General features: G+C 39.5%; 1 long non-coding RNA gene across 5 annotated transcripts in view; it reads right to left on the reverse strand.

Moving 5' to 3' along the window:
* Positions 1-24,380, reverse strand: part of LOC129031468 (uncharacterized) — a 150,166-nt gene extending 125,786 nt beyond the window's left edge. The window contains exons 1-6 of one of the 5 annotated variants that reach the window (XR_010122881.1): positions 24,253-24,380; positions 23,981-24,149; positions 17,409-17,491; positions 16,611-16,806; positions 16,420-16,490; positions 15,322-15,542 (exon numbers count right to left, since the gene is read on the reverse strand). This is a non-coding gene — a long non-coding RNA (uncharacterized LOC129031468). The other 4 variants (XR_008501047.2, XR_010122882.1, XR_010122880.1 and 1 more) reach the window with 4 other exon arrangements.
* Between the last annotated feature and the right edge of the window lie 297 nt (positions 24,381-24,677).

The raw sequence follows: 24,677 nt of genomic DNA on the forward strand, positions 1-24,677 counted from the left end.
AATTTCATGAATCGAAGATTATCATCAAAGGGGTGTTAGAGACAGAGAGACTCTGGAGCTTATCCTTTGTTCTACCTGGAAACGAATTGACTTGGAATCTATGTGACTTGCCCAAGTCAAAAGCTGTAAACAAACAGGGCTCAGAAAAAGGGTCTTCTCTAGGCCTGCCCTTCACATACTCAGAAGCATGTGCACTTGTAGGAGGAAGCCTGTCCAGCTGCACTTGGTCTCTGAATGCTTACAGCAGCCAAGCAGCCTCCTCTTTGGCTGCTACCAAGCTGACCTTTGATTCGAGCTTCCCACAAGCCATTATTTCTTAAAATCATGGAATCATCAAATTCTCTAGTGCTTTTTTTTTCATTTTTTTCTTTTCTCTGTGCTTCACACTGACCCATTTCTTCTCATTGACCTATGAAGAAGTAGCAAAAAGAGAGATGTGCACATTGAGTCAGAGCCTTTATGTGCTATGATCCAATATGTACCACACTCCCCACATTAGTTGGCTGGAGAGCTATCTGGGGGTTTGAGAATCTAGACCTCTGATTTCCAAGCAAGTTGAAGTTATTCCCAACACACATGGCTTCCCAGTAAGAAGAATTCTCTATATTTCTGTGTGTGTGTGTGTGTGTGTGTGTGTGTGTGTGTGTGTGTTTCTGGTTGCTACAGGAATTAGAAGCAGTGGCAAAAAAATAATCCTAATAAGGAGTCCTTTGTGCCCAGCTGTTATAAAACAGGATTTTTCACAAGCATTTACTCTCTCCCCACAACGAAGCCTTAAAGTGCAAAAGTTCACCCTGAGCATTGCCCACTGCTTTTCTTTAAACCTTCCAAGAGACACACAAGGCTCTTATTTTTCAGGGCCCATCTGGCCATAAATTGCAATAGACATTAATTTATGAAAACAAATGACACCAGCCTACTGCACGACATTCTGAAATGGGAGTATTAGGCAGGGCAATAAAGCAGGAATAAAATAAAAACACTCAGACCCCGTAGCTGCCCTGGCAATGCCCCAAGCCACACAAGGACCCTCAATATCCCTGTTCCAAAATACTCTGCTCTTGCAAAGTTATGGTTATTTGATCATAAGACATGAAATTCACTTTTTTGGCCAGAGTGTGGCAGGAAATTAAACATATCCAAGCCTTTCTCCATGTGACCAGAATCACCATTCTACCTGCAGAGTTTACATCAATGGTGATAACCACACATAGAGCAAAGGAGCTGGATTATCAATACTGACAGATGATTTCGCTGGTGGTTAATCCATTCTCCCCAGAGTCTAGAGGAGTTATTTCATTCTTGGGACTCTTGTCTAAGATTTGGTGTGTGGAAATTCTAGTAGAGTCAAGGGGATGGTTTACAGGCATGCAGAGGAAAGGTAATTTTAACCTCCTTATTATATACCTGCAATTGCCAGCATTAAGCAGACAAGCAGTGCCAACTCAAATACCATAGGAAAGATGCAAAAAAAAAAGGGCTGAGTAATGTGTCTGTGACTCTAGGCAAGACAGCTGGCCTTTCCAGTTTTCTGTTTTTCTGGATGCTTGAACCTAATGTATCTTAGTTTTTCAGACATGCATACTGAGGGCAGTAAGACGCACATATACATGCAAGAAATCTTTGTGCTCTGAGAGACAATCAATAGGTATAACTTTAAAACTCATTTTCATTTTATTTACTTGTTTATTTTTTGAGACAGAATCTCGCTCTGTCACTCAGGCTGGAGTGCTGTGGTTCAATCTTGGCTCACTGCAACCTTCTCCTGAGTTCAAGCAATCCTCGTGCTTCAGCCTCCCAAGTAGCTGGGATTACAGGCATGTGCCACTCATTTTCATTTTAAAAGGCTACACTTAGCATTAAAAATTAAATGGAAGCTGGAAGAGGGGTTATAGTCTTCTCCCGCCAGTCTCTGTTTCATCAAATGAAAAGATACAAGACTCATCAGACCCAAATGGGGGTTAAAAGATCAGCCTCTTTATGCTGAAGGATATACCTAATCATTCTCTAAAAGTAGAACTTCTAGAAAATTTTTAGAGAGTAGGACTTAAACCTTGAGCTCAATGGAACTTCCTTCTCCTCCTACTCAAATCTTGGTCTCAGGACTCACCTATTTGGACAGCTGAGTTGAGAGTCTGACATAAATTCACCTGCCTAGCCACCAGCAAGGTAGCTACAAGGAAGCACAGGGCTGCCCCATATCCTCTCCAGGATATCCTTTCCGGGCCCTCCATACTAGCGGACCTTGTCTAGAGAAGTTTATCTCATAGAATTTCCTATGAGGAGGAGATTAAAGACTATGATCCTGCAATTCCGCTGAGAGAACACAGAGCCAAGAAACTAAGAAACGATGCCACGTGTGAACTGCATATGGCATTTAACACTGTCCCCTATCCACTATTAAATGTGGTTCCATGAAAGTCAGGTCCTCAACAGTCAGGTTAGCTAGTCCTCCCACTTTGGGGAGGGGCAAATAAGCAAGTGGAGAGAGAAGATGGAAGTATTGTATTCTTTCTTTATAAGTCAAAATGCAAACATGAGAAGGAGAGTATAACTGTTCCTCCTCTCAGTTGGAATTTCCTTACTGGGGGAATTCAGGAAACAGGAACATAACCAGTGAAAGAAACTTTGGCAAGACCTTCCTCAGAATGTTTCAAGACTGCGAGATAACAACATCTCAAGTGGGACAGAATTCTAATTTTTCTCTCTTGAAATGTTTCCAACCTTGGAACTGCATTCATGGTAAGATATCTGATTGATCCCATCCTGCAGCCTTCTTGGTTGGTCCTGGGGGTGGGTGGGCAAAAAATAACACCCCTCCCTATAGAAGGCCATGTTTTCCCTGATCTGCTGGAAGGTGAAGTGATGGCCCAAGGCCTAACAGCAGGGTCCTCACCACTGAGGAAGAGAGAGAATGTTCTGTAGATTTTCCCGAGACTGACATATATAAACTGTGAATCATTCACTTGAGGACAGGATGGGAAGAGCTGATGGAAGCCAAGGGGGAGAGAAAGTACAAAGGAAGATTTCCAGAGATAAAGAGAACAACTCCTCAGTGAGCCAGCTTGGAGAGAACAAGTGGAGGGAGGCACGTCTTCAGCCTGTCGTTAGCAGATGTTTACTAACTCACTGTGGTACTGGAGCCAGCTGTGGCTAACTGAGGAACATTTTCCATCCCAGATCCTTTGTGGTGTAAAAGAATAAAGTAGAAAATGGATGGCACCAGATTGTGTCCATGATTTATCATTTTAATCTTGTCACCAAGAATTGAAGAGACCCAGGCTAGGGCAAAGGAAAAGGCAAAAATATATATATTTGACATGAATCAGTTATTTGAGGTCAATCCGGGAAGTTTTTTTAGCACACAAAAAACGTCTAAAAGAAAGAAAGAATAGTAATCTAGTAATCTCTCATGGCAAACTTTCAAGGGTGAAGAATTTAATTTACTAAGGATGTACAGCAGCACGGTGTAAGGATGGAACACTAGCTCAACAACTTAATAGGGATAGAATTCCTGCGATGGCAGAGTTTCTCCAGAGGTCGCTTGACCGTTACTCAGACTCTAAGAAGAGCTGTTGTCAACCCAAACATGGCCATGGTCTGTTCTTATGACTATGACTTGTTCCTGCAATTTGTAATATTTGGAATCAGCATCCTTTAAGAATTAGAACTTACGACAAATTTTCTTTCACCTCTTTCTTCTTCTCAGACTCTTTCCTATTTGTTCCTGCTTCAAGACTTTTGTACTTGCTGCCCTTGTGCCTAAAATGCTCTTGCATCAGCTCTTTACCTGGCTGATTTCCTTTCACCCTTCTGGTCATGGATTAAATATCATCTCCTCCAACAGGCCTTCTCTTATGGCCTCATCTAAAGCAAAGACAATTTCCTATGAGATTCTATCCCATTACTCTGTTTGTTTACATAATAGCAATTAACACATTATCAAATTTTAATAATTATCAGATTATCAAAGAGGAACTCAAAAGGGAAATTAGAAAATATTTTGAACTAAATGAAAATAAAAATTTGTGGTATGGCACTAAAGTAGTACTTTGGAAAAAATATATTGCCAAATGCTTAGATTAGAAAAAGATACAAGTCTCAAATCAATTACTTCAGCTTCTGCCTAAAGAAAATGAAAAAAAAGATACTTACCAGGGGAGATACCATGATCATCAAGAAAATGAAAAAAGAAGAGTAAATTAAATCCAAAGTAAACAAAAAAGAAATGATAAAAATCAAAACAAAAATCTATGAAATATAAAAGAGTAAAACAATATAAAAAATTAATTAAACAATGAAATAATAATTGTTTCTTTAAAAACATCAATAATCAACCTCTAATCAGACTGATCAGGAAAAATCAGAGAGCAAGAAAGGACACAAATTACCAGTATCAGGAATGAGAGGTGGTATCACTACAGATTCTACCATATGAAAAGGACAATAGGAAAATATTATATATAACTTTATGCCAATAAATTGACAACCTAAGTGACAGGCAAATTTTTTGAAAGACACTGTGTTAGTCTGTTCTTTGTGTTGCTATATGAAGAAATCTCTGAAACTAGGTAATTTATAAAGAAAAGAGATTTGATTGGCTAATGGTGCTTCAGGCTGTACAAGCATGGCACCAGCGTTTGCTCAGCTTCTGGGAAGCCTCATGGAGCTTTTACTCAGGGAAGAAGGCGAAGCAGCAGCAAGCACATCATATGGTGAAAGCAGAGCAAGAGAGAGAGTGTGTGTGGGTTGTAGGAGAGGTTCCAGACACTTTTAAAAAACCAGATCTCAGGAGAACTCACTCACTGTTGTGAAGACACAACCAAGCCACGAGGGATTCACCCCCATTGCCCAAACACCTCCCACTAAGACCCACCTCCAACGTTGGGGATTACATTTCAACATGAGATTTTGCAGGAACATATGTTCAAACGCTATCAGGCACAAACTACCAAAGCTCACTCAAGGAGAAATAGGTAACATCAGCACAAATAACTTTATATCTAATAAAAAAAATTAAATTTGTAGTTAAAAATCTTCCCACAAAAAAAACTTCAGGCTTAGATGTCTTCACCGGTGAATTACATTTTAGAAAGAATTAATACCAATTCTACATAAACAACTCTAAAAGTTGAAAAGGACAAAATATTTTCCAACTCTTTTTATGAAATCGGGCTTACACTGATACAAAAGTCATACAAATACATTATAGGAAAAGAAAATTACATACTAACTGTCTTCAAACATAGATGTAAAATGTCTATACAAAGTTTTAGCAAATCAAGTTCAACAATATGTACAAGGAATTTTACAAATGACCAAATAGGGTTTATCCCAGAACTGCAAGGTTGGTTTAATATTTGACAACAAATCAATGCAATTCACTACTATTAGCATACTTTAAAAAATAAAAATCATATGATATTTCTGATAGATACCAAAAAAGTATTTGACAAAATTCAGTGTTCATTCCTTACCAAGAAATTAAAATTAAAATTAAAAAACCACAAACCTTCAGTCAACCAGGAATAGAAGAGAACTGCCTCAATCTTACTTAATGGTAAAAAGCCAAATGTTTTTCTCCTAAGACAAGGTACAGGAAAATCATGTCTGCTCTAACAGTTTCTATTTACTGTACTATGGGTTTGAGTCAGGGCAGTCAGACAAGAGCAAGAAATAAAAACCATCCAGATTGGAAAAGAGGAAGTGAAACTTTCTTTATTTGCAGGCTACATGACTGAATAGTAGAAAATCAGATAGAATCTACAAAACATCAATTGGATTTCTACATGGTAACGATGATAAAATAGCAATTGATGTTAAACATAATATTGTTTATAGTAACATCAAAAATATGAAATATTTAAAGACAATTCTGACAAAATATGTGAAAGGGCTATGCCCTGAAAATTACAGAACATTGTTAAAGAAATCTTTAAAAACCCAAATAAATGGAGAGATTACATCATGTTCACAGGTCAGAACATTCATGTTGTTAAGATGTCAGTTCTCTCAAGATTGAGCTATAGATTGAGTGCAATCCGAATCAAAATTCCAGCAGATTTTTGGTATATTTAACAAACTGTTTCTAAAATTCATGTGACAATTTAAAAGATCTAAAACAAATTTAAAGCAAAATTGAAAAAGAAAAACAAAGTTGGATGACTAACACTATCTGAGCTCAAGATTTATTGTAAAAGCTGAAGAAATCAGGACAGTGTGCTATTGGCATCAAGACCAACAAACAAACCAATGGAGCAGAAGACATGGTCCAAAAATAGATCCACTCAGAGATGGACAACTTGGTTTTTTACCAAGGTACAAAGATCATTTAGAGTAGGAAGGGTAGGCTGCAAAAAATTGTGCTGTAACATTTGGATATCCACATGCCAAAGAATGATCTTCAATCCATATTTCACATCATAATAAAAAATTAACCCAAAATACATCCCACTATGTAAAATCTAAACTATAAAACCTTCACAAGACAGCACAGGATAAAAACATTTGTGAACTTGAATTAGGCAAAGATTTCTTAGGTCTTATACCTAAAGCATAATCCATAAAAGGAAAATAAATCATATATTGGCTTTCAAAGTTAAAAACTTCTCCTCTTCAAAAGACAGAATTTTGTAAATTCTGTAAAGAGAATTAAAAGATAAAAGGCAGCCTAGGAGAACATATTTGTAAGTAATACATCTGACAAAGAAGCTGTATTTAGAATTCATAAAGAACTCTCAAAATTCAATAATAAGAAAGCAAATAATCAAATACAAATGGTCAAAAGATTTGAACAGACAGTCACTAAAGAAAAAGTATGGTTGGCAAATAAATAGACGGAAAGATGCTCAACATCAGCAGTTGTTAGGGAAATGCAAATCAAACTAGAATTAGATACCACTACAGAGTTATTGGAATGGCTAACATTGAACACACTGACCCATTTCATGTGTTGTCAAAGATACGGAGTGACTGGGACACACACATTGCTGTTGGGCATAGCCACTTTGGAAAACAGTTTGGCAGATTTTTAAAAAGTTAAATATATACTTACTGTATAATCCACAATCCCACCCCTAGGTAAAATAATCACTTATCTTCACACACAGAAAACCTATACATGGATGTTTACTGCAGCTTGATTTATAATTGCACAAAACTGTAAATGACCCAGATGTCTTTCATCAAGTAAACGGTCATACCAGATTTGGCATATCTTGTACATATTATGGTACTCTATTCAGTAATAAAAAAGACACATTCTTTTTTCTATTGATGCAATCCATAACACAGGTGAATCTCAAAATAATTATGCTGAGTTAAAGAAGCCAGATGCCAAGAAAAAGATGCATCGACCAGGCAAAATAACAAGTGCTCTGCCCCCACTAACCAATGGGATTCAAAAATGATTTTTTTTTTTGTCAGTTGTTCCCATGGCATGAAACACTTGCTCAGAATCCATACCTCTTGATTATGCCGTTAGACAATAGCTTATTATCTGTGTGCATTTTGGGATCATATACTTTTATTTCATTGGACAGTTCTCATCCCTATTACCACCATCGCCACAAAGCCATCTTCAGAGTTATGATTTAGAACTCAAGAGCTGCTAGACCTATGAATTGGGCAGCTCAAGAATTCCATGGTTCAACCCTGAAGTTGCAACTTTGATGCTTCTAGCTGGAAGTGGGACAAACTTGGTCATCTAAAGATGACCCCCAAATAAATAAAATTCCTGATATCTGCTCAGACTACTCCTGCCAGAAACCTCCAAAGTCAGGTTCTCCAGAAACAGCCTAGTCCTGGATTCTGACTCATTCAAGTCTTTCCCCTTACTTTCTCCTGAAAATGTGGAGCACAGGGAGCTGCTCCTGTCCAGAGTGTGGACAACTGGAGTGAGATACTTGGCAGGTGAAGCATTTGCCACCACCTTCACATATAGGTCTCTACTTTGTTTTTGCCTTACCCTTCCAGTTTGAGCTGAGTTGTTTTCTTCATAGCCTTTAAAACCAGGTTTGATTTCTCATTATTTTTTTAAATCATATCATCAAGTCAATGATTTCATGACTGTTTTTCTGGCTAAAACCCCCAGTTTAATTAATCTCAGAGGAATCTTTTTGTGTGGTCTCTCCTTACGGTCATCTCCCATCTCATCTGTCCCATCCTTATGAGGGGGATACAGCCGCTCAGCAATCGTGATTCTTCCATGCTGCTATCCACCCTTTCTGTCTGGTTTTCCCGAGTTGCAGGGATTGCACACCCATTGGGATTGTGAGACTTCTCAGAACTAGCTTCTTCACAGAAATTCTTTCTAACTCTTCCAGCCCATGGAGCTGCATGTCAAGTTACACATTCTTAAAAGGTTCATCACTGACTAGGCTCTATCTCCCAGTTCCTCCCCAGTACTCTCCAACCCTACCACTCCTCTCCAACTCAACCTACTGGCATCATTGCCTGCTCCAAACTGTGAGTGGGAAAGTGAGAGGAGAAATTTCTGCATCAGGATCCATAAGCTGAAGTGAGTGGGAGAAGGACTTGAATACAGTCTGTAAACACCTCAGGGAGAGTTAATTAAAACCTGAGGAACCAGAGATACCAGATAGTCCTAGCATATCTCAACAATGGCAACTTAGCAGTTTTTATTAGTGCCACAATCATACTAAAGAAGGAAGTGAGTGGAGAGGTGCAAAGAAAACAAAAAGAAAAGAGAAGATGGTGGGGAGGACAGAAGCCTAGCTTTTGCTGACTTCTTGGACTGTTTAGTTGAAATCCAGGAGTTCTGAGAAAGTTTAGTCATGCCTCTCCAGCTTTGCCCATCGCTGGACTTTTTCAGGGTTGCCACTGCCAAATATTTGAAAATTTTTGAGAGATTATTTTTTTGTGGAAATATAGCCAAAAGTTTCAGGGAAATAGACAAGTTTCTAAGAAGCTGGACTCCAAGAATGGGTTCAGTGTGAGTAGAAACGAATATTTTAAACAAATCTAGTACTAAGACTATGGCTATATTCAAAAGTGATTAAAAGTATTTGAGGATTAGTGAGAAAGATACCAAGTGGTATCAAAGTGTTTATTTTAAAGATGAAACAAAGAGATTAAGCTTCTGATGTGTTGATAGAAGGCTAGCCTGTTTTAATAAAACTATTCTCCTTCTTTTGCTTTTTCTCCCTCTTTTTATTTTCATTTTACTTATAATCCACTCCCATTAGCCTTATTCACAGCAGTGGCCCCAAGCAGTCTCAACCATGCGTCTAAGATTCTATTCAATTCACTACTTGGTGTCAGTACAGCCCAAAGTGTCACCTCTTGGGATGATGGCCAAAGGTCCTGAAAACTGATACAAATTTACAAAAATAACTCACCATCTGCATTTCATATCCTCATTTTCTTCTTGTCCATCTATGCTTCAACTTGTACCTCTCTTTCCTTGACAACCAGAACCTCTGCATTAGCACGCAGTGAGCACACAAATAAGATGATCATTTTTCCCGAGTTCTCTCATCTCCAGCCCATGATGTTTTACTGTTGCATAAGATTTCACTCCAGAATGTCCTTTGGGCCTGACATTCCTAGACGTCAAACATCCCATCCCTACTTGATTTCAAAACTGTATTCCATAAGTAAAATTAAGGAGGACTCCTAAGGTAACGTTTTCTTTATCTGCTAATTAGTGGCTTTCTAACTTTGCTAGACCAAGCCCTCCAAAACACAAATATAGAGGGAGTACAAGAAGGCGACATAGAAAAAGAAAGCAAACATCTAAGTACATTCAGGGATCTCTGTAACATTCAGACACAGAATGTTAGAACCTGGAAGGATCTTAGGCAATATGGTTCAATTCTTGCCAGCTTCACAAGTTGTAGCATTAGCTAGGTGAGCTTGGACATACCATTTACACTCTCCAAGCTTCATTCAGTGACAGAGCCAGGTTTGGGACCCAGATATTCTGACACTTTTCTTCCATGAAACCTTTCCAATTACATAACCTACAAGTGTGCTCACTCCTTAGTGCAAATGTAGAAAAACAAGCTTTGTGTCCATCAGGGATGAGCAGTGTACCCCCTATTGAAAGTATTTTTGCCAGACTTGGTTGCTCATGCCTGCAATCCTAGTGACTCAGAGGCTTGAGGCAGGAGGATCTCTTGAGGCTAAGAGTTCAGGAAGAGCCTGGGCAACATAGAAAGACCCAAAATCTAAAATAAATAAATCAATAAACAATAGTCAGGTGTGGTGGGGTGCACCTGGAGTTCCAACTACTTGGGAGGCTAAGGCAGGAGGACTGCTTGAGCCCAAGAGTTTGAGGCTACAGTGAGCTATGATTATCACTGTACTCCAGCCCAGGTGATGAAACAAACCCTCATCTCTAAAACTAAAATAAAACTAAAGATAGATAAATAAATAAATAAATAAATAAGTATTCTCAGCACCCACAGCTGCAGCTGTGAATGGTCAGATCAGCTCCAGAGGGCCACTGTGGGAGAGGCCCCAAAGCAATAATACGGAGTCCACCATCAGCTCTGAAACCACCAAGAAGCAGCAGACCTTTAGGAGAGATCAGCACTGACCATAAGTTTTCCTTTTCTAGAGAACTATTTTCTCTCGCAAGCCCTCATCCCTTATCAGGTCCCCAGACCCAACCCCCAGCCTCAGCTCTAGAAAAGTGAATCTTTAAAGACCCAACACTTGACCTGGCTGGCTAAGGGGTAGAGTGCTGTTCATTCATCATGGAAAATTTCCTAAGGAAAAGAAATGCATTTATCTTAATTCTGCCCTTATGTTTATACGATTCTTTTCCTGAGGACTTCTACTCTTAATAGAAAGGAGAGAAAGAGGAAGAAAAGAAAATCTTTAAAGAACATACTTTATAGCCAGCCCTATGTACTGGGTCACGGCTGATAAACTAAGCCCCTTCAAAAGGCTTGAGAGCAGAGTAATTTAGATTTCCATTACCCAAATAACCAGGGCTGTGTGCTCAGACCATTCCCTGGGTATATTCTCCTTCTTTGGAGGCCACCTATTTCAGCCCATTAGACTTGCCTGAGAGGTTGTCTTGGGGTTACCATTGCTTCCCAGGACTTTAGCTGAACTCTGGGAAAGGCAAGCTGAGGGACTATTGAAAAACACAGACAAGAAAAACGGAGCTAGTATAAACAACAAAAATTTACGTTATGCAATTGGCAGAAGTTTGCCAGGGAGGATTTTGAGTGCTGGAATATATTTTTAAATCTCCATGAATAACTTAAGATCTAGGTCAAGCCAGGGGCAGAATGAAATAAAAATAAAGAAAATAAAATGAGAGAGATACTGATTTGATTCATTTTCCCATCTGTGAATACCCTGAGATGTAGGCTAAGGAGAAATGCTTGTTAATTTGTGCAAGGGAATTTTTTCTCTGGTTTACTGTGTTATCCTTCCTTTTGGCCTTTGTCGCTCAGTTCCAAACATCACAGTACACTGATGCCTTAAACCTGCTTTGCAAATGCTCATGTCTAGTATTTTGTTTTCTTCTTTAAGCTCAAACCTTTGCATTCTCAGGCCTTCCATCAGCTTCATGAAATGCACCCCAGCATTGCTCTCTTGACCTGGGTGTCCTCTCCTCAACCCTACCCCTCTAACACCTTAGCCTTCTAACCACCTACAGTCAGTCCCATGTGGAGTTCTGAAGACACAGGTCAAATCTGCCTTTTGAGCTTTCAGACTTCTCCAGCCCTGTCTCCTTTTCTTCCAGGGATCTAATGACCATACTGTATCCCATATCCATGCGCAAATCACCAGCATTTTCTTGGGCAAAATTACCTTTCTCAGAATCCAGGGCATAGCCTTCTGAAATTCTCTGTATCTGCTTCCCTCAGAAATCCTGGTAATAGGTAAGAATTTGAAAACAATAAATTTAGGCCAAGTTGTTAGTACCCGAAAACTGACCTCATAGGTGAGCCAATTGGGCACTAACAATAACAATGCAATTTTTGATTTTATTCTGTCTCATTCTATCTTCACAGTCACCCTGTGAGGAGGCATAGAGACATATTACAGATAGCTGAGGTCTCAGTTAGGGGCAAGACTTGTCTAAGGGGATGACAAAAGCTTCTCATCCCACTCAGAGTGAAACTAATCTTCTTAGCATGGGCTTCAAGGCCTTTCATGGTCTGCCCTGTCTTTCCCTCTCATCTCATTTTCCATGACTCTCTGACTCTTATTTTCATATTTTCTGCTAAAATATAATTTTCAAAAGTTTAAAAACATCACTTTCATAAAAGAATAAATTCAACTCATTAATTAATGAATTAGTAACCTGTTAATATTGTTACAAAAAAGAATTTGAAGAACAAGGTATGTAGGGTGACAGAAATGTTGGCGTGAATTTACTGATAGATGCAAAACTGCCTAAAATCCAATAGGAAAACTAAGTATAATGTCTGGAGCAATAAAATTGACAAGGCTTTTAGCTAGAATAATAAAAAAAAAAAGAAAGAAGGCTCAAATTATGAAGTCAGAATGGAAGAAGAGACATCATTACCAACTTTACATAAATAAAAAATTTTATAAGGGAATGCTATGAACAACTACATACCAATGAATTAGATAACATACCTGAATTAGATAAATTTATAGAAGACACAAATTACAGAAAATTACTCAAGAAATATAGAAATAATGAATAAATCTTTAACAAGTAAAACAATTGCATTAGTATGTTTAAAACTCAGCAAACATTCAAAGAAAAATTGATACCAATACTTCAGAAACCCTTCCAAAAAACACAAGAGCAAGGAACATTTCCCACCTCGTTATCTGAAGTCAGCATTACTGGGTCATCATACAAAGTGACACCATAAGAAAACAAAATGTCAGATCATTATCCCTTATTAATATAGACCCAAAAGTACTCAACAAAGCACAAGCAAATTCATTAAAACAACATATAAATACATATATACACTAAAACAAAGTGAGACTTATCCAAGAAATGCAAGGTTTGTTTAACATCAAAAAATTACTTAATGTAATATGCCATACTAACAGAAGAAAGAGCAAAGCATTTTCTTATGTCCTTTCTCAATGGACACAGAAAAAAAACTGACAAAAGCCCAATGCCCATTTAAGATAAAAATGCTCAACAAACTAGAACTAGAAAAGGACTTTCTCACCCTGATAAAGATCATTATGGAAATCCCACAGCTAATATCATACTTAATAGTAAAAGACTGAATGTTCTCCCCATAAGATCAGGATTAAGATGAGAATGTACATTCTTGCAACTCCTATTCAACATTGTAAGGGAGGGTCTAGCCAGGGCAATTATTTAAGAAAAAGAAGTGAAAATGAAAGTCAAAGTTTAAAAAGGAAAAAGTAAAACTATCTCCATTTGCAGATGGCAAGATTTTCTATATAGAAACTATTTACAATTTCACTAAAAAACTATTAAAACTGGTAAATGAGTTGAGCAAGTTTGCAGAATACAAGATCAATATGCTAAAATAACCTGTGTTTCTATGCATCTGCAGTAAAATTTCTAAAATGAAATTAAGAAATCAATTTTGTTTATAATAATATTAAAGAGAACAAAATACTTAGGAATACATTTAATAAAATATACACCAACATCATTGAAGGAAATTAAAAATTTAATGAATAGAAAGATAGTCCATGTTCATGGATCAGATGACTTCATATTTTTTAAGATGAGTATGCTTCCCAATTTAACCCACAAGTACAAAACTATCCCAATCAAGTTAGCAGCTGCTTCTTTGTAGAAATCACTAATTGGTCCTTAAATTCATTTAGAAATGCAAAGGACCCCAAAAATCTAAAACAATCTTGAAAAACAACAATAAATTTAGATAACTCAAACTTCCCAGTTTCAAAATTTACTACAAATCTATAGTAACCAAGAAAGTGTGGTACTGACACAAGGCTAGATGTATAGATCAATGAAACAAAATTGAGAGTGCATAAATAAACCATATTTTTATGATCAGTTGATGTTCAACAAAAGTGCAATGACAATTTAATGAAGAAAGAATACTCTTTTTAACAAATTGTGGAGGGACATCTGGACATCCCCATACAAAAGAATAAATTTGGATCTCTACCACATAACATATACAGACATAAGCTCAAAATGAATCATAAACCTAAATGTAAGAGCTAAAACACTAAAACTCTTAGAAGAAAACAAAAAATAAATCTTTGTGGCTTTATGTCAAGCAATGGTGTCTTTGATATAACATCAAAAGCACAGGCAACAAAAGAAATAATATAAATTGGATTTAAAATTAAAAACTCTTATTTTGCAAATAATACCATCAAGAAGTGAAAAAGACAAACCTCATAATGGGAGAAAATAGTTACCTATACAAAATAATACAAAAATATAGCTATCCATACAATTGAATATTATTTGGCAATAAAGAATGAAGTATCGATACATGTTATAGCATAGATGAACTTTGAAACCATTATGCTAACTGACAGAAGTCAGTTTTCAAAGACTGTATACTGTATGTTTACATTTACATAAAATTTTCAGAATAAGCAAATCTATAGAAACAGAGAGTAGATTAGTGGTTGCCTAGGGCTTGGGAGATGGAGAAAGCAAAACATGAAAAAGAATGAGAACGAGCTGCTAATAGGGATAGGGTTTCTTTGTACGGATGAGGAGGAGCAATAAAATGGTCTAAAATTAGATCGTTGTGCTGTTTGTACAAGCTTGTGCACATACTGAACAATACTGAACTGTAAGCTTTAAATGGATGAATTGTATGGTATAAGAATCATATTTCAATAGAGCTGCTTAAAATGTATTGTTTGGGACTATCTTTTCTACAGGGTAGAATTCAGTCACATCTCTATCAGACAAAATTCATTGTATTTCTTTAAGGAGGATCATTTGCATTACTGTCAGTTTTCCACAAGTAAAATAACTTAGAAAATGGAAATTCAGTTAAAGAGAAACATCTCAATATAATCAGATATCCCCAGAGGATACCCTAGACAATGCTCAGCCCTCTACTGAATGGATACTTAGGTATCTCTTGCCCATTTCCAAGTCCTGCAATTTCCCTTGAAAAATATGAAGCTTGTTCTAACCACAGGACCTATACCAGTTCTATCCTCTCTACTTCAAGCATTCTTCATACATATATTTACCTGGCTCATTCCCCTTTTTCATTCTGGTCTCTGCCCAACTGTTAGCCTCTCATTAAGAGCTTCCCTAATCACATGTATTAGTTATGTTTAACACATTGTCCCACAAAGCTGTGGCTTTAAATAACAAATATTATCTCAGAGTTTCTCTAGGTCAGGAATCCAGGATTATCTTACCTGGGTGGTTCTCGTTCAGGAACTTTCCTTCCACCGCAGTCAGAAGGTTGGTAGGGGCTGTAATCATCTGAAGGTCTGACTGGGGCTGGAGAATCTGTTTCCTAGATGGTTCCTTTACATGGCTGTTGACAGGAGGCCTCCATTCCTTGCGACATGAACCTCTTTATAAACTGCTTGAGTATCCCCACAACATGACAGCTAACTTCCCCAGAGAAGACAATCTAAAAACAGGAGGAGGAAGACACAGTGGCTTTATTATCCAGCCTGAAAGCCATATATCATCACTTCTACTTTATTCTATTTGCTAGAAGAAGTCACTAAGCCAAGCCCACACTCAAGGGGAGGTAGCTTAGGCTGCGCCTTTTGAAGAGAAGGTGAAAGAGTTTGCAGACCTATTTTAAAGCACTAGAACACACCCCTATACAAACACATCTCCTTGTCTGGTACTTTCTACTGCCTTATTTGATTTTTGCTTCCTTCATAAAATTGGTATTATTATACTATATATGTATGTGTGAATTATTGCTTTCCCCACCACAATATAAGATCAATAAAAATATTGCATTATTTCACACTGAATACTCAGCACATATAATAGTACAAGACATATATTAATTCAATGACTGTTTTGTTTCCTAATTAAATGAACATATGGATGAAGTTATAAATTACAGGAGCAGAACCAGGCTTGGAAACTAGGTACTATGACTCCTAACCTATGCTATTTCCCAGTATTTTACCTTAGCGGAATTCTAATGGTTGAAGGCACCTCAACAGTGATTCTGTGTGAGGAAAGGGATCCTCCCAGTCCTCCATGACATCACTCAATTGAGACCTCTTCCACCCTTCACAGATCTAAAACAAACCCTGCTGACCAAAATTCAAGAAAGTCTTTCTTTGATCCATATGCACAAACAAAAATCCTCTCATCTTTTAAGAGTCTGCACGGGGCCTTGGAAGGGTGGGATATGTCTGATACCCCCACATTTTCTCCTCTCTTTGTAAAGAGAAAGTTGAATAGCACTGAAGCAGCCTGGAGCCCAGGGTTTAATACAAGTATTGCAAGTGGGTTTAGGAGTAAGAGACCTTGAATGCTACCTTGCTTGTTCACTCCTGTTTATTCAAGATTTAGCAGCATTTCTGAAGCCAAATATTGATGCTCCTTGGCTCTGGAGAACAAGGAAATCCACACACAATTAGGAAACAGACGGTAATGGAAAGTACACAAGATTGGGCATCCAAATACTTTGTATCTATCACTAATTTGCTGAAAATTTTATTTTTCATACCTGTAAAATGGCAGGGTGTGGCTGAGGAGAGTATAGACAACTTCAAATTCCTATTCAGGTTCTACTGTTTTATAAGTTCGGACATGTCTTAGCATCCCTTGGATAGTCTTTGCCAGTTTCTTTCTAGGTATTTCAACAACAATCAGCATGGGACTCACTTTCATGTTTCTCTCCCTTCTCTAGCAGCCTTCAGATTCTAGGAAGATGATATGTATAAAAGAAAAAAAAAGCCATTTCTCAATGATCTTTTTAGTACAAAGAAAAGTGATGGGAGACATTTAAGACAAACTGCCCACTTCCCGCACAATGTAAGGCAAAACACCAACTTCAGGGGACTGGAGAATGGAAGTCTTATCTCTTCCCTATCACCTCCCAGCCAGTGGGAAGTCAGAAAGAATGGTGACTCCTCACGCTTACAGAGGGCACTGTTATTTCAGACTATGGTGAGTTCCCCAGCTCTCAGCAAGGGTACCATCTCACCACTCCCCTTGGTGCCCTTGATGGAGCTTCTCAATCAACACCAAAGGAGACGCAGACTTTAGGGAAACTCCAAGCCTTAGGAACTACCTCATTAAACTGGTGTCTTAGCTGAAGAGACAGTGGTGGGGGTGAAGTGGCAACAAGATGTTCATATGCGCCCTCTGATTAATTTACAGGGGGAAATTGTCTTATAACTTTCCACCTGAGTGTCTGCCTCTGCAGAGCCATGGAGCAGTGCCCTGGAAACAGTAATAGTGACGATAACAATGAGAACAACACCCACTCTGTTTAAGCCCTAGCCCCAGGCAACTTCCTTACCTGATGTGACACCACAAGGAAAGGACATGGCATTTTCTCCCTCGGGAATGTCTGGGAAATCCTATCCTTGCTTGGGTCTTGGGCTGCCACATTTCAATCAAAAGCAAAATGGAGAAAGAAGAATTTAAAAAGTTATTAGGAAGCAAGGAACAAGTGAAAGGAGAGAAAACTCAGTTTTTTTGCTTTACGGCCTGTGATATATGCAAGCTAACCAATTAAAGAATGTCAGAGCTAGAAACGTTCTCAGAGATTTAGTTCAATGTCCTTCTGTTTTAGATGAAGAAATACCACAGACAGGTGAAGGAATTCATTCACAATCTCATGGTGTGAGGATCACTCGATGGTTAGGAGTTATGGTTGCAGACAGAAATGAACGGGCCTGAAGAACGGAAGAAACAGGTGAGAAAGCCAAGATGCTGATTTCTATTGAGTTTTAGAAACCATGATCAATAGTATTAGTGACTCTTAAGGAGGGCGATAAAAGGGACAGAGTCCAGGATGTTTCCAGATTTCTAGCATGGGAGACTGGTTACATCTTGGTGACATGTATTAAGATGGGAGATACCAGAGAGGAAACAGGTCAAGAGTTTGAGACTGTGTGTCTTATTCGAGAAGGAAATTCAGTTGCAACACCCAATAATCAATCAGGGTTGGAACCCAGGAGAGAGGTTCCGATTTGAGAGACAACATGTACTGTGGGTGACAATCAAAGCCATGGGAATGGATGAGGTCTTTGAGAAGGAATTTGTAAAGGGAAGTGGAGAACAGGGCATCTGAAAGAGATGGGTGCTTGAGAGGCAGAGAGAGAAAAAAGAAATGGGGAAACTGAGGAGTGGCCACTTGTGTTGGGGGTAGAACCTGGAATAGGGTGTGGGAGTCAAGAATAGCTCACTGCAGAATCTAGAGTCCATGGAGCCCACATGCGCTTAGCCAGGCTCTCAGACCTTTTGCTCTTTCCTGGTCAGGATGAGGCAGGAAAGTCTCCAACATATTTGCTCTGATTTGCTCTCCTGCAGGTCCCAATATGAAGTTTTGAGGCTCCTGAAGCAAAGTCAATGTTCTCAGATACAACCCAGAGTGAATGCCTCTAGAATCAGCCTCTGCTAAGAGATTTCCCAAATGCTCCATATAGCCCATTCGTAGTGTCCTGCATTGAGGGTCTGATGTGCAGATGTGTCTCTTTAGATAAGGGTGCTGCTCTTTCGATATCTGTTGAATTACAATGACTTGGGCTGTCTCTTGTTTAGAAGACTCAGAACTTTGCAGAAAAGATGAGAGAAAAAGCGAAGAGAGGAAAAAGAGTAAGGAAGAGCACGGAAAAAAAAAGCAGTTAAAATAAACATCTAAATAGAAGTCTCTGTGCTTTCAAAGCTTTGATTTCTCAAGCAAAACATTTCTTAAGTGAAAAAGCCACCCCTTATTCATTCTTTATTTTTACCTTTCTAGTGTTTGGTGTAAAGTAGGAGCATAAATTGTGTCCCATGAATTCATTCAAGAGTCCTAATGCTAATTCTATCACAAAAACCCAGCACAAAATGCCCAAGCATTCATTATAACAGGGTTTGAGACCCAATGTGCTGCTCCTTCATGCTTCTCCTGAGAGCAATTTTCCTTGGTTACCCTCATCCTCCCTTTCATTGGCTTCCCCAAGCTCTGGCTTCTCCAAAGCATTTGAAGAATGAGTAGTCATTCTTCATGCTACCTGTTCATTTTTTTCAAAATGAAAAGTTGTACAAAGTATGCAGAAAAGCACAAAAATATGCATTTGTCTTAAGAAGCCAGGGCTGTCCCAACATATTACTCCCATAAATTTCCACTGTGGGTTCCCAGATGGGTTGGATGGTGCTCATGATTCTTCAGCTTATTTCATGCCTTATGCAGCCAGCTCCTAGGGAGGTATGGAAAATGAAAGAGCCCAGTCTGGAATCTCAGACCTTCGGACTGCCAAGGGCTGGTAGGGTTTCCCCAGCATCCAATCTTCATCCTTATAAGGGTCTGCTCTGCCAAGGACCCATTCTCTTGATTTCAGCTCAATGATCTTGTCTGCCTTGGCAGGGCCTGCTCACCACAAGCTTGGATGTCATGGAATTTTGGGGAAGAAAGAGGATTAAATACTTCTCCATGTTACTTCTTGCCTTCGCTGAAACAGTTGACTGGACTCTAACACTTGGTTTGGGGAAGAATTTTACCCCGAAGCCATCTGGCAAGGCTAAAGACATGTCTTTTTATATTCTGCTTTCCTTGGGAGTAATAGGCCAAGAGAGATTCATGTTTGTCTCACAAAGAGGAGGTGACCGTGGTTTCTGGCGACACCTTGCTTTAAGGCAGTGGAGTCAAGAGGAAAGAGGCTGGAAAAGCAGAATACTTACTCTACCTCCACCCCTCACTCCCCTGGGGACTTGTCTATGGTCAAATCCCTAAAGACTCTCTTTTCACATTGATAAATCAGGGGCAAGAATCACATAGCTGACCCCAATTTAGTAAGGCCAAAACAAGAGAGGAGTAGTGAGCATTTGAGAAGCACTGACATGGAAATTATAAACAATGAAGCCCTCTATACACAGGCTCTTGGCTGAGCTTTAGAGGTGGATTTCTTCATCTGGTTTGGGGCATGTCAGTTCATCCATATAACTCCTGCACAAATCTGATCCAAAGTGTGCAACTCGATTCCTTCTGCATCTCCTTCTCTCACCTTGCTCATTTCTACAGGACACAGTATATTTCAGCACATAACTGCACATCAAGTAAAATTTACTTGGAAGGGGTGGCAGCTAACCAGAATTTGAGTTCTTGTTCAGTGACATGGAATGTATGAAGCAAGGGCCTGGCTAAACAGCTTTATATAATACGACCAAGTAGGGTAGCACCAACAAAGAATTTGACTAAGCCTTTGGAGCTTCTTGTCCTGACCAAGTTCACCTGTAGTGAGGAGAGAATACCCACTCATGGATCACTCAGGTGGTGACAAGGAGATGAGGTAATGCCTTTACTTTCACAGCATATGAGTGGCCTCTCTGGGCTGTGGGCAGAAGCTGTCATGGCCTGGAGGCAGGTCCTGCCATTTTGAAAGTGCCTCCATATCACCCTTCCACATTCCTTTTGTTTTTGTAAATGTATGTCTGTCTATATAATCTCCCCCTCTATCCTGGCGGGAAACTAATTTTGTAATGGAACAAAATCAGTCAGCTAGAGTGTCCACTAAATCGCTGTTGAGATATACAAAGGGGCTGGGTTGATATTTGATGTAGAAGAAAGAAAGAGAAAGTGGCCCTGAAGATGAGCCTGGGCCAAGAGGAAAACAGATCAGCACCCAGAGACTTGGGAGGCACAAGCATGACGAATTTCTAACTTCTGTCTTGGTGCAATGTCAACTAAATGTGTCTTTCCACTTTACATCTCAAAACTTAGGTAATGGGGTAGGAAAGCTTAGTGTAACTGAGACAGAATTGAGGACAATGAAGTCTGCTGGCCTGGCTTCCCGCTGTAATAACATGCTGGATATTCATCTCAGCTAAGCCATTTCAGACAATAAAGGAAAGGTCTTAGGATGTCAAATAATTAGTACTAGGCCTATGTCGCTGCTGTACGTTGTATTTATGTCTCACTGTGTAACACAGAGCAAGTCACTGCTCTCTGGAATTTTTCATCTGTAAAATTATATTACAGCTAAGAACTGACCTACCAGAGGGCAAGAGAGTTCCAGCCCTTTAACACCCTGGTATTGCATTAGGGTTGCTCAACCCAAGGGTCATGATGCATAACTCTCTGGCCATGGAGCGTCGTTTGTGTGGCTAGAATTTCCTGCTGTGCCCCCAGCCCAATGCCAGGAAATCTCTCCTCTGTTATTTTATTGATCTTTTGTTCGTATGTGTTGTTTCTTCTTTTCTTTGTAGGCTATGAGAAATTGAAGTAAAAGAGGAGGGCTAGTGATCTAGTAGGAACTGGATTTCAGTTTTGAATCTGAGCACTTGGTGACAGGAGATAGGGTGTTGATAGGTTCACCCATCACCTAACAGCAGAGCAAGGAGAAGATAAGATGGGATGCCAAGCACAATAATAGATTTCTGAAGGGTCCCAGGGCCCATGCAGAGGGCCCAGACCCACACAGATCCCTACAGTAACTTAGGAGCTGGCACAAGGCAGTGAATTTAAGGGCAGTTGGTCCTTCACTCTAGGTATGTCCCTTTATGGTTTGGGAGCCAGGTGTATGCCAGCTTTTCAGGGGCAGGCATTGAAAGCTGCTGTGGGAAGCACAGCTGGCAGACCCTCCAGATTCTCGAAATTTCACCACTGTCCCTGGTATGTTGGCTAGGCCTGCCTCACTCCTTTCCCTCTTACTGACTCTCAAGAAAGGGATGCCAACCTGTCTGCTTTGTCTGGGAGACTTCCGCTGTGTTTCTGAGAAATACTGGCTATTGAGAATACCTTCCGGCCTCTGGTCCTCCCCAGTTCAATCAGCCACAGACAGGGCACTTGTTCCCTCCTTGCACCTTGAGGGACAATCCACCCACCTGCCTCCTCACTCCTCGCTCTCAATGTTTACCCAGCCTAGGCTGGAGCCCACTTGAAATGGGGAGGGCCAGGGCAACTCTCTTCAGAAGCAAGGGGTGTGGGCGACTTTGTAATGTCTGAGGCTTTGGGTTTCTGAAAATGTCACTGTGTTTTTGCTGAGTCATGGCCAGTTTTCCTGATCTCCATTTTTCCTCTTACTGCTTTTGCCCCTTCTATCTGGTCCTCATTCCTGGAACTCAGATAGCACAAAATGTCTCCTGGGAATAGATGCACTGAGGCACTGCTACCCTCTTTCTCTCTCTCTCCCTATCTCTCTCTCTCTTACACACACCCACACATACACACACACACACACACACACACACAGAGGAAACCTCATGAAATCTACAGGAAAAAGTATTAGTTTGGTGCAAAAGTAATTTGCGATTTTTGCCATTCCTTTCAATGGCAAAAAACACCATTACTTTTGCACCAACCTAATATTTGGCATTCAATTACTTCTCAAGCGACTGATTGCCTAATCTCTTTTCCTTTAAAAAAATGTATGTTCTACCTGTAGAAAACAATATATAGTTTTGTTTTTTAAATTATTCAAACTGAAAAGTATAAAAAAGTTTAAAAAATCATTCCAGTATTCCATCATTAAGACCACCCTTGTTACTTTTATGTAAGAATTGTTCTTGTGATCTCTCAATGTATACTGATAGGCGTAACTTTCTAAAAATGAGATCTTACTGCTGTTTACTTTTTAAAATCAAAAGTATTAAGTTTACCTGAATTTAGACTAAGAAAAAGATTATTAGGAACCTTTAAAAATTCCTAATATAAAAAATGTCACTTTAATACATGAAATATTCATTCCTAAAAGGATTCTTTTTGTTTGGAGTAGGGGGAGAAGTTGCAAAACTTTAAGATATGGGAATGACGATATTTTTTAACTCATTTATTTTAGACCCTGGCTTTTAGGGCCATGGCTTGTATTTTACACTTGTTTAGAAGCTATGTTCTTCAAAAATAAAATTAGAACTCACCAGGTGTTTTAATTATTCTTTACACTCCTGCTTCAACACTTTTGCATCGTGCTTGCTATCTACGTAACACTAAGAATCCCCCTCCACTGGGACAACCATCTAGAAAGGGGGAAGAGAAGGAGAGGTTAAGGAAGAGACTGAGAGGATCAGATCTCTAGAGAAAATCCATTTGAAGCAAGGTAGACTGGCTTTCTGCCTAATTCCCCCTTTCTTTTAGCAATAACAGTTTAATAATTAGCTTTAGCCAGATTTTTAGATAATTAATCCTCCCACCACAACCTGCCCTACACCATTGTGACTTGGAAAAAAATTAACCCCATTTTAATGGTACTGATCTACTTACATATGTTCTTATAAAACTGCTTTAAAAATTCAGTATAAGTAAGTGTAACACTTAGAAAGCTGTGGGGCATGTTTCAGTACCAAAGCATTACTGAATTCAAAACAGCATGGGTATACCGGTATTCCAACCTGTACTCACATCTCTTCTAACATTTCAGGATGTGCCATAAGATAGGTCAAGGTTGCTTATTAAATTTTCAATCTTCTCCTGTTCTTTGGCATCCCAAACTCCCTGACCCCTCATACTTCCTACCCCAGGAGAACTTGCCCTTCCATCCACAGCATTTTATCCCGCCATCTTGGTCCCTCAATCTTCCCCCCCTCCTTTTCTCCCCTTCCAGTGTGCTCCACAGTAGTCATGAGCCTGGGCGCTTGCAGCTCCCGCTCAGGAATGCGCTTGCCTTGCTTTCGTCCTTTCTCTTATCAGAGAGGAGTGGGGAAGCCAGAAGATGAGCAAATATGCCCTAAGAGGGGAAAGGCAGGGTCTGTCACCTCCACTCTGCTGATGATTGGTGTCATGTTGCACTGGCTTTGTGGCTAGGCCCTTGTGAAAGGTGTGAATAGTGGTGGGGTGGGGGACAGATTGTTTGAAACTTACCATCTGTCTGCCGTTGGTTTTGTTGGTTTCTCTACTCCTAGAAGCAGAGGAAAAAGAGGGGGAAGTTAAATATGTGGTGATGGTACTACCTTTTAATCAGCGTCTCCAAATATCCTCCAGAGCAGATTTTCTCAGCATTGGCCAGCATGAAACGAGGGTCTTTTTAAAGATCATTTTCTTTCTTGGATCAAAGTTTCTTTGTTTGTGATTCTGAGTTCCGTTCCTGTGTGTCTCTGTGGTAGGGCCTTGAATAGAGGACTAGGAGAAGAATAAGAAGAAAAGTGTATATCAGGTGCTTTTAAAAAAATCAATTCAAACGAAAATTGCAAAAGGGTGCCTGGACAGCTAGGCTGACACTGACCAGAGCTGGAGAGAGAGGCTCTGCCTGGTAACAGAGCTCTGATTGGCCGAATCTGTGCAAGGAATAGCCCTATAGGGACGGCTCTGAGCTGTGCTTCTGCAGGCAGCTGAACTTGGCAGGCACAAGCAAGCCCCGCAAAGACACGCTCAAAACAATCCAGAGTACAGACAGCTGCTGGCGAGAAGAAGCTGTGTACTGACAGCACTTGGGGTTGTGAGCCTGCCACTTAACTCTACAGCCTACTGCCTCTGCCTCTTGTGGTTAGATTTCTGTCTTGCAGATGATTAACTCTTTGAGACATGGTCTTACCAACAGTGGTAACACAGGCAGGGAGTGTCTTTGAAAAACAATTGGCCAGGGAGTCAGGGGTCTAGGTCTATACCAGGCATTAAATGCTGTATGTATTAGCATGAACAGGGTGTCTG

This window comes from Pongo pygmaeus, chromosome 11 (genome assembly GCF_028885625.2).
Source record: "Pongo pygmaeus isolate AG05252 chromosome 11, NHGRI_mPonPyg2-v2.0_pri, whole genome shotgun sequence".
Lineage (NCBI taxonomy): Eukaryota > Metazoa > Chordata > Mammalia > Primates > Hominidae > Pongo > Pongo pygmaeus.